Source organism: Castor canadensis, chromosome 6 (genome assembly GCF_047511655.1).
Source record: "Castor canadensis chromosome 6, mCasCan1.hap1v2, whole genome shotgun sequence".
Taxonomy (NCBI): Eukaryota; Metazoa; Chordata; class Mammalia; order Rodentia; family Castoridae; genus Castor; species Castor canadensis.
The window spans coordinates 30575294-30585361 of record NC_133391.1 but is presented as its reverse complement, the minus strand read 5'-3'; the positions used below and the strand labels follow the sequence as shown (position 1 = coordinate 30585361).

The window sequence follows — 10068 nt, the reverse complement described above, 5'->3', positions numbered from 1 at the left end:
TCATTGGGTTGAAACACAAGTTATTGTATGCTTCCATTTCAGTTCATTAGACAGAAACAATTTGAAGAGGTAGAACCCATACCCTAACACTGACACTTACTGAACGGTCTACTGTGCACTTGCAGCACTGGAAAGTGTGCTAGTTGCTGGAGGCACCACAAGTCACAGGTCAGATGAAGCCCTGCTTTCTGGAGTTTCTATGCTTGATAAAGGCATAAAACATTTAAAAAATAAATTAGGAGTAAGCTTTTAGATAATGGAAAGGTTTTTGCAGGAAACAAAGCAGGGTAACGGGACAGACTGATTCTAACAGCCAGAGAACTTTTCACTGAAGGTAGTCAGAGGTAATCTCTTATCAATCAGCAGTAGTTACTGCCCAAAAATCTCACACAATCTTAGTACTTAAAATAACAAACAATACTATTTCTTACTAAAGCAGATACCTTAAAGCAACTGAGGCCAATAGGAAAAGGGGAACAGGTACTAGAGAAAAGGTTAGATCAAAAAGAATTAACCTAGAAGGTAACACCCATGCACAGGAAATCAATGTGAGTCAACTCCCTGTATAGCTATCCTTATCTCAACCAGCAAAAACCCTTGTTCCTTCCTATTATTGCTTATATTCTCTCTACAACAAAATTAGAAATAAGGGCAAAATAGTTTCTGCTGGGTATTGAGGGGGGGAGAGGGAGGGGGCAGAGTGGGTGGTAAGGGAGGGGGTGGGGGCAGGGGGGGAGAAATGAACCAAGCCTTGTATGCACATATGAATAATAAAAGAAAAATGAAAAAAAAAATACTATTTCTTGTGATTCTGTGGGTGGCTGGGTAATTCTCCCCTGCCATCTGAGCTGGGACCGTTGATCTTGGACAGCCCCACTCACAACTCCGAGGCCTGGGCCAGAGTGGCTGGGGTCCCTGAACTTTTTTTCACAGTGCTGGCCGAGGGAGATGAGCCTGTGGTAAAGGCAGATGGGGGGAAGGCCACCGACACTAACAACAAATAACTTGTACTTTCCATCTTGAAGCGATTGTTTTGAAAACTCAACTAAACCACTGGACATACTAAACATGGGTTTACTTATTTGGTCAGTGTGCTAGTTTTCTTTTGCTGCTGAAAAAAATTACTACAAATTTAGATGTTTAATGCAATTAATCACTAATAAATGCAGACTTGGACTGGATCCTAGACTACTAAAAAAAAATTTATAAAGGACAATATTAGAACACTTAACTACATTTACTTGTGACTCTGGATTGAATAATTGACACTTTACTGCAAAATTTTTACTGTTAAAATTTACTCTTAAATTTTTACACATTTATATGGTAATGTAAGAGAATGTCTTTGTTCATATATATGCATATATATACACATTATCTATACAACATATGTATACATTGAAGTATTTAGGAGTAAGGAGCATCATGTTATAACTTACTACTTTAAAAAAATAAACAAGCAAGAGAGAATGAAAGCTAATGAAAAAATGAAATGTTGGCAATTAGTAAATTTGGGTAAAGGAGTTACCACAGGAGTTCTTCCTACTATTCATGCAACTTTTCTGTAAATCTGAAATTATATCCAAAAACACCAAAAAAGTTATTTAAATATGACTACTATAATTCTTCCTCACACTAAATATATACAACTAGGATTCAGATTTTTATCTCCTTTTCTTAAAAGGACTCAATGAAAGCAAGTTGCAATTACAATGCTTCATTTTGTGGAAGTACCACCATCATCCTGCTGAAAGAAAAGTCATGTTGATGGCTTTTTATGTTTGTCTTTATGAGGGTAAAATCATGACATTTTGACATGGACAATTCAGGGGGGAAAAAAGGAGTCAATGCAAATGTAGCCAGACAGTGCAAGTGTCAACACCAACAAAATACACTTCTAAGAATCACAACTCCCTCTCCTCTTAATTTCTATCCCATGAATTCAACATATAACAGATTTTTTAATCATAGCCTATGCTTCTTTCACTGCACAAACCTTACTAACAATGGCAGATATTATTTTGAAATATAGTTCCTACCTCTGCTGTAGTCCCTTACAGAGGAAGAGCCACTGGCACAAAGGACCATGTTTTGGAAAACTAGCTTCAATTTCACCAACTATAGTCTTTAAGCCTTTATTATATTTTTTCTTTCAAACCTGCACTGAAAATTCCAAGGGTCTAATTAACCAAATTATCTATGAGTTTCTTCCCCAATCCCAGCCCTACAAACAGTTTAATATCAGTGAAACACACAATGTACATGTAGAAATGAACAAGAACATTTTCATTGGAAAAAACTGAAGTTTTAATTTATATAAGTTGGCCTACAAAATACTCTCAGATCCCAGGATGAGAGTTTTGCTTAATTTTTTTTTTCAAGTCAAATGGTTCCATTGAGCACAGTAATCTCCCTCCCTGACCCCCAGACATCATGATAATAACAGCAATAATAAAAATAAATAGCATGTGCCAAGCACTGTCTAAAGTGTTTTACATGTTAATATTAGTTATGTAGCTAATTTATTACTATAATCCTTATTTCATAGGAAAGAAATACCAAGGCACAAAAAATGGTCAGGTAAGCTTTCCAGGGTCTTGAAGTCAGACATTTGTGGATTGAACTACAAACACAGGCCTCTTGCTCTAGACCTTGGGTTCTTAATATCTGCAATATGTCACTTTTCACGTGGCAAGGCTTTCAGCAAGGCATCTTCTCCTTTGTCTTCCACAGGGGCCCAAAAGCTTCACAAGGGGCAGGTATTTCCAGCTGAACACTTTGATTTCTTTCCCCTCCAGCTTGGGAGCATGAACCTTCTGCACTCTAATGCCACTTTTCCATTGTGTTTTGTATTGGGTCTGGTACACCAGTCCCTGAGCCCTCAGGTGACTCACAGTGAGTGAGCAAGCTGAGCATGGTGGTTCATATCTATAATCCTAAGCTAATTAGAGATAAGGGCAAAATAGTTTCTGCTGGGTATTGAGGGGGGGAGCGGGAGGGGGTGGAGTGGGTGGTAAGGGAGGGGGTGGGGGCAGGGTGGAAAAAAAAAAAAAAAAAGAAAAAAAAAAATCCTAAGCTATACAGGAGGTGTAGGTAAGAGAACTGCAGTCCAAGGCTGGTCCTGGGCAAAAAAAAAAAATGAGATTCTACATGAAAATGAAAAATAACTAAAAGCCAAAAGGGCATTGGGGCATAGCTTAAGTTGTAAAGTTATGGCAGGCAATGCAAGGCCCTGGAATGCAAACTCCTGTTACTGCCAAAAAAATGATCATTTTTAAAAGAATTGATGAAATTAGAAATCTTATTGGACTCCAGAAGACTTATGCAGGCAACTAGTAATCTCTATTTTGTCTCACAGTTAATGCATAAAGAACATCATGAAGCAATCAGTAGTTTTCACTGTGTTCAAATGACAAAAAAATTCTTCGAAATCACACAATTCCCATCTGATGAAATGGAAAGAATCTGCTTGGAAGTAATGAAAACATCCTGGATTTCAAAGCCAAGAAGCACACAGACACTGAGATGGTGACATTTAGGACTGTGACGTTAGTGAGAGCTAACTGTCCCGCTGTGGTAAGAGCCTCTCAGCCTAATTGGAGAAAGTCTCTAAGACCCTGGTGTAAGACGCACCTCTTCCACAACAATGTAAGAGAACTGTGTTGGCTTTACCCTGACTCACCTTGACTTCACTTTGGACTTAACAGGTCATGGGAAAGGGCAATTGTGTTAAGAAAAAAGCATTTCAGTCTAAAGAAAGCCCACAATTCTGAAGAGTGCAATTTCAGTGTCTAGCTTTATGAAAACTTCATGGTAGTCAGGAAAACATGTAATCCAATGCTTTAAAATGGAAAAGCCACAAGAGATGCAGAATACTACAAAACTTTAATAAAATAAATCAAATATTATCTAAATAAGTGAAGAGATATTCTGTGTTCATGGATTGAAAACCTTCATATTGGTAAGACTTTACTTTTCACCTTAATAAATACATTCAATCAAATACCAATCAAAATCCCAACAAGAAGAGGAGAAGGAGGAGGAAGAGAGGGAGGAGGAGGAGAAGCAGAGAAGGAGGAGGAGAAGGGGAACAGGAGGGGGAGGAGGGGAAGGGGAGAAGGAGAAAAGGAAGAGGGGAAGGAAGAGGAGGAGAAGAAGAAAGTTTAGAGAATAGCACTACTGGTGTGAAGCCTTACTAAAAATCTTACTTAAAGTAAACGATATAGTATGGTATGATGAAAGAATAGACCAATAGGTAGACTGGGGAACCCAGAGCTAGAAGTACACAAATATAGTCAATTAAACCTTAGCAAAAGAGTAAAGATAATTCAATGAATGAAGGGTTGTTTCCCAAAACTATATAGGAACAACTGGATATTTATATCTCAAAAAACACAGATTTACACCTCTCCACAGAAATTAACTCAAAATGAACTATAAAACTAAATGTAAGGTGAGAATCTAGAAAAAAAATCTGAAACAAAAGGTAAGAGAAAATCTAGGTAAGCTTGATAATGATAATCATACACAATACCAAAAACATGTTCTATTAAGGAAAATTGCTGAGTTGGACCTTATTAAAAGCTTCTGCTCTGCAAAAGAATCAAAAGACAAACCAGAAAATGTTTGCAAAACACATATCTGATAAAGGACTCACCTAAAATATGTGACGAATTCTTTTAAAATAAGCAATATAAAGCAGGCAAAATGTGTGTGCATAGACTCTACTTATGACCTGGAACAAAAGCAGAGGGAAGGCAGGGCTTGGAGGAGTGAATGGCAGAGCCCTTTGGGGCTAAAGACTGCAGGAGAAACTACAGCAGGTTTGGTACCATTTCCTTCAAGGGTTGGAATCCTACTGCTAGGGATCTGCCCTTATTGTGACTGTCCTACTGGACCAAATGTGCTAAAAGCAGATTTTATAGCTCTAAGAAATTTCACAGCAAGACACACTGACAGCAGGGGTGTGAGATGCCTGCTCACAGTCATTATAGGAGCTGTCACCAGACATGAAACAGGTCAATTCAGCACCAGGCTATCAGAAAACTATTGACATGAATGTAAGGACTCTGGGTCGTTTTAGTAATTAGGATCCTGGCAGCACAGCGATAACACACACAGGTTGAGTGGTCAGAAGGAGAATTAGTGATGTGGGCTGTGTATAGGGAAATCACAAGGAGTAGTTAGGTAAGCTGGAGTTGGGAACTGGACACCATTAGCTAGGCCTGAAAGGACAGAAGTTACCACAACCTTCAGACAGAGAGCAGAATAGGGAAGTTGCCTAATAAGAGCTATAATCTTCCATCCAGGATCATGGTCAGTCTACTGTGACACTCAGTTTCCTGTTGGCCAAACCCAATTGAAAGCCAAAGTAAAAGGAGTGGATTGATGCAACCCAGGCTCTCTGGTAACAGCTGGGTGGATAAGAGTGGAGAGTCAATGGGAAGAACTAAGAGAAGAGATCCAACACCATTGGCCAATCGAAACTCCACAAAAAAATAATTTCCAGAGTTTAATTTTTCCCTCTGGTATATGTACAACACAGAGCTATAATTAGTATTTTAATCTTTTGTTATGAAAAAATACAATATACATAAAAATGAAGAGTATAAGAACATACATTCATGTACCCATAATACAACTTCAATGATTATCACCTCATATCCATGCTAGTTACAATAATACCATCAGCCTCTGCTCCTCTCTCATATAAATATAAGCAAAACCTAGACTTCATATCATTTTTCATCCTGAAATATTTGCATACATGAATAAAAGATAAGAAAGCTTTTATTTCAGGGTCAGGGATCAAACACAGGACCTTCTAAGCATGCTACCACTGAGCTATACCTCCATCCCAGGATGTTTTTCCTTAATCATTGTTAATACATCTAAAATAAATTGACAATAATTCCTGAATATTACCAAATATCTAGTCAGTGTTCAAATATCCAACCATTTCATAAATAATAAATGTGTTTATTTATTTTTAAAGAAGTTTGTTTTATTGGATCTGAATCCCAACAACATTCCTACATTACAACTGATTGGCATATCTTCTAAGTCTCTTTTGATTATGAGGGTCAGGACTCATGGCAGAAGGTCAAAGTATTAGAATAAACTTCATTTGGAGGAAGTTGGTTCCATTCTTTCTGGATGAGTTTGGCAGTTCAAGACTCAAGGGAGAAAGGAATTGCAGATGACTGAATTGCTACCATCTCACGAAACAAAATGCAAAGATGGAGAGTTAACTTCTTATGGATGAGCAAAGAAGGGGGTTTCTTGAGATGGAATCCCTTCTGGGTAAGAGGCTGTGAACCTTGTTGAAATGACAAAAAAAAAAACAGGTTTTGAATAATCTCTAAACTTAATTGCTGAAGCAGTAGCAGAGTTAGGATTGACTCCAATTTTCAAAGTTCTACTGTGGGAAAAATGCTGTCAAACATCATGGCATGCTTCAGAGAACTCTAATGTGAACAGAAAGTCAATTGGAGCTGCAAGCTTCATTTCTGTCTTACTTTAGGAAATTGCCACCCAGCCATCAGCAACCACCACCCTGACCAGTCGGCAGTCAACAACATGAAGGCAAGACTCCCACCAGTTAAGACATTATGACTTACTGAGTGTTAGCATTTTTTGGCAATAAAGTTGGGATTTGAACTCAGAGCTTCACACTTACTAGGCAGGCATTCTACCACTTGAGCCATGCCCAGCCCTTTCTGCTGGGTCTCCGGGTGACCTAGATAGTGACCCTCCTATGTTACACTCTCCACTCTTGCAGGGATGACAGGTGGGTGCCACACACCAGCCATTTTCCATAGAGATGGGGTCTCCTGACTAGGTTGGGATAACAGGCACACACCACTCCATCCAGCTTTTGGTTGATACGGGGTCTCATGAACTTTTTACCCTGGCTGCTCTCTAGCTGCAAGCTACCCAATCTTAGACTCCTGAGTAACAGGGATTATGGGCATGAGCCACAGGTGCCTGGCAGCAATAAAGTATTTTTAATGAAGATATGTGTATTATATTTTAGATACAATGCTATTGCACACTTACCACACAACAGTGTAAATGTAACTTTCACATGCACTGGGAAACCAAAAAAATTTCCATGACTCATTCTTCTGTGATATTTGTTTTATCTCAGTGGTCTGGAAACAATCCCCTGTATTTCCAAGGTGTATTTGAATTGGGAAACCATTAAACATACAGTTACTTACAAAACTATGACTGATCGAAGGCTGGAAGAGAGAAAATACAGTATGTGATAGTTCTAGCATCTGACAAGGTAGCTATGGCACAACCATTTAAAAATAGGACGACAGGCTGGCAGAGTGGTGTAAGTGGTAGACTACCTGCCTAGCAACCCTGAGTTCAAACCCCAATGCTGCCAAAAATAAAAATAGGATGACAAAATAGGAAGAGTATATGCAAAAGATAAAATTTAACTGCTCTCAAAAATTGTCTGGTTGGTAGTAGTATTACTATTGTTAATCATCTACTCTGTTATCCTGTATGTCTTTTTAAGCTTCCAACCTCAAGAATCTACATTTTTTCAGACATTTAAAAAAATCTCACATGCAAGGCAATAGCACTAATATGGTAATATTTAATGTTATTTAATATCTTTTTGAGAAGAGAGCAAAGAGATGATAGAAAATCCCTTTGAATGCTCTCTGTGTCATTTAAAACCTAATAGGTCTTTGGCTGTCCCAAAGTTTACACCTCACTGCTCATTTCAAAAGAACAATTTTTATTTTCTAGTTTTCAATGGACCTGAGTTTCAATGGACCACAGTTATTACATGGCTTCGTTTGGGAACAATAACAGCCTCAAGGTCCAAAACACATAAAACACGCAATCCTGTACCTGCTTCTTTTCACCTTGGATAACTGCAGCCTCTCAACCATATGATGGAACCCTAAGTCTAATGTTGCCTTTCCCTAACAGGAAATGCCATGCCTTAGAAAGGCCACTGTTTCTTATAGCTAATCGTAGCCAATATTGGCTACTTCAATATTTAACCTCATTTCAGCGGGCATGACCAAGCTTGAAGAATAAAGGATATTTCTTTTCTCAGTTCCACAGAACTATTGACTACTGTGTGTACCATTTACAAAAAAGTTCTGAATTAATAAATTTAGAGGCCGATGTAGGAGGCTTTAAAAATTATTGCCCATGCCCTTCTGTTTGTTGATGCTCTCCTGTAAATCATTTACAAAGGAATCTTTTTGCCAGGTGTTGGTGGCTCACTCCTGTAATCTTATCTGCTTAGTAAGCTGAGATCTGAAGGATCATGGTTCCAAGCCAGCCCGCACAAAAAGTTTGCACAAGACCCCACCTCAACTGAAAAAAACTGGGTGTGGTGGTGCACATGTCATCCCAGTTAGCCTGGAAGCATAACACAGGAAGATAGGGGTCCAGGCTGCCTGGGCAAAAAATGAGACCCTATCTGCAAAATAACTAGAGCAAAAAAGGCTGGAGGCATGGCTCAAGTGGTAAAGTGCCGATCTAGCAAGCAGGAAGCACTGAGTTCAAACCTCAGTTCTGTAAAAAGAAAAATCTTTTCAGTAAATCCTATCAAGTCCTCAGTTCCTTTCCCGAAACTTATGACAACATTCACTTTCTCCTCGGAGTTTTAAAATTGTGGTTATCAGTCCTTTTGGTTGTCACAAAAGCAGCAATGATCTGTCAGTCTCCACACACAACTGTGTTTATCATTTGTATAGTCTGTGAAACAGGCTTTATCTTTAGGTCTGTGACTTGAGGCAGTGTACTGCCTGGAGGAGTTAGGACAGAAAACTTGCTCATCATTTTCACAGGGTCCACAGCTCAGCTTCAGAAGAGGAAGCTGAGTGTTGAACACCCAGATTTTCAAACATGCAATTATCTTAATTAATCATCTCCACTTTTTCTACAGGGCCACCTCTTAAATGACAGGAAGGCTTGGAAGGCAGAGTCCTTCTCATCTCTGTAGCCATCTTTTCCGGTGTATGTTACGTTTCATCTTGTCAGTCTCTATCCTAAGCCTTTAGGATATCTTTAGGAATTCTTCACAAATTTCTAATTGTCATTAAATATACTGTTCTTCTCCATAAGTATTATGAATTCCTCTGTTTGTTTTTTGGTGGTACTAGGGTTTGAACTCAGGGCCTTGCACTTGCTAGGCAGATGTTCTACCATTTCTGCCATGCCCCAGCACTTTTTGCTTTATTTTTCAGATGAGGTCTCTCTTTCTTTTTTTAACCACAATCTCCTACCTATCTTACATACACCTCCCAGTGTTCAATTTCATTCTCTTGATCAAAACTCATGCACAATGATTTTTAATAGTTGTATTAAAAACTAAAAATCAAGACTGTTTTTAATTTTTTACTACATAAAAACTCTTAAAGGAAATTATAATCTATATTTATAATATATATTTGCTATCTTTTGTTATGTCAATAACAATTACTTCTGCTTATGCCAAATATTGTCAAAATAATGATAACTTTTATGAAAATAGACACAAAGTTTTCCTTTTTTTACTATGCTGCAAAACAGCATTATAATTATCTGTTCTTAGAACATTTAAAAGAACTAACTTAAAACCATGTCCTTTTTAATACAGGTAACTGCTTAACCCCTTCCTCAGCTGTATCCACAGGTACCAATCTATTCATGTAAATCATATAATTGTGACTCAATTGCATTGATTTATATTTTACTAAGTCTGCTTTATTCAATATTTGAATTTAATTGACAGAACTGACCTTATATTTAATTCACTTCATCTATAACAGATTTTCTCTCAAATAGGTTATTGTTTTATTCATTTATTTATTGCAAATAATAGTCTTGGATTTATTTAAAATTATGTTTCTGTTTTTATTCTGATTTCTGTGTTTTAGACTTACTTTATTGCTTTTCTGCTATTACTGTGAATTCACTATTTATTTCATTTATTTCCTAATGTCTCATTCAATAATAAATTCAACCTCATAGTTTTTATAAACAAAATGTTAGCTGAATCCCTAAGTTTTAACACATAGAATTCCCATTTTTGTAAATTTCTTTTTTATA

The 10068-nt window shown here is 37.6% G+C and overlaps 1 non-coding gene across 1 annotated transcript; it reads left to right on the top strand.

Annotated features, from left to right (window-relative positions):
- Positions 1 to 1693: 1693 nt before the first annotated feature.
- On the top strand, positions 1694 to 1826 carry LOC141424488 (small nucleolar RNA SNORA69). The gene has a single exon (XR_012449402.1). It is a non-coding gene; the product is annotated as a small nucleolar RNA SNORA69 (small nucleolar RNA).
- The last annotated feature ends 8242 nt before the right edge of the window (positions 1827 to 10068 follow it).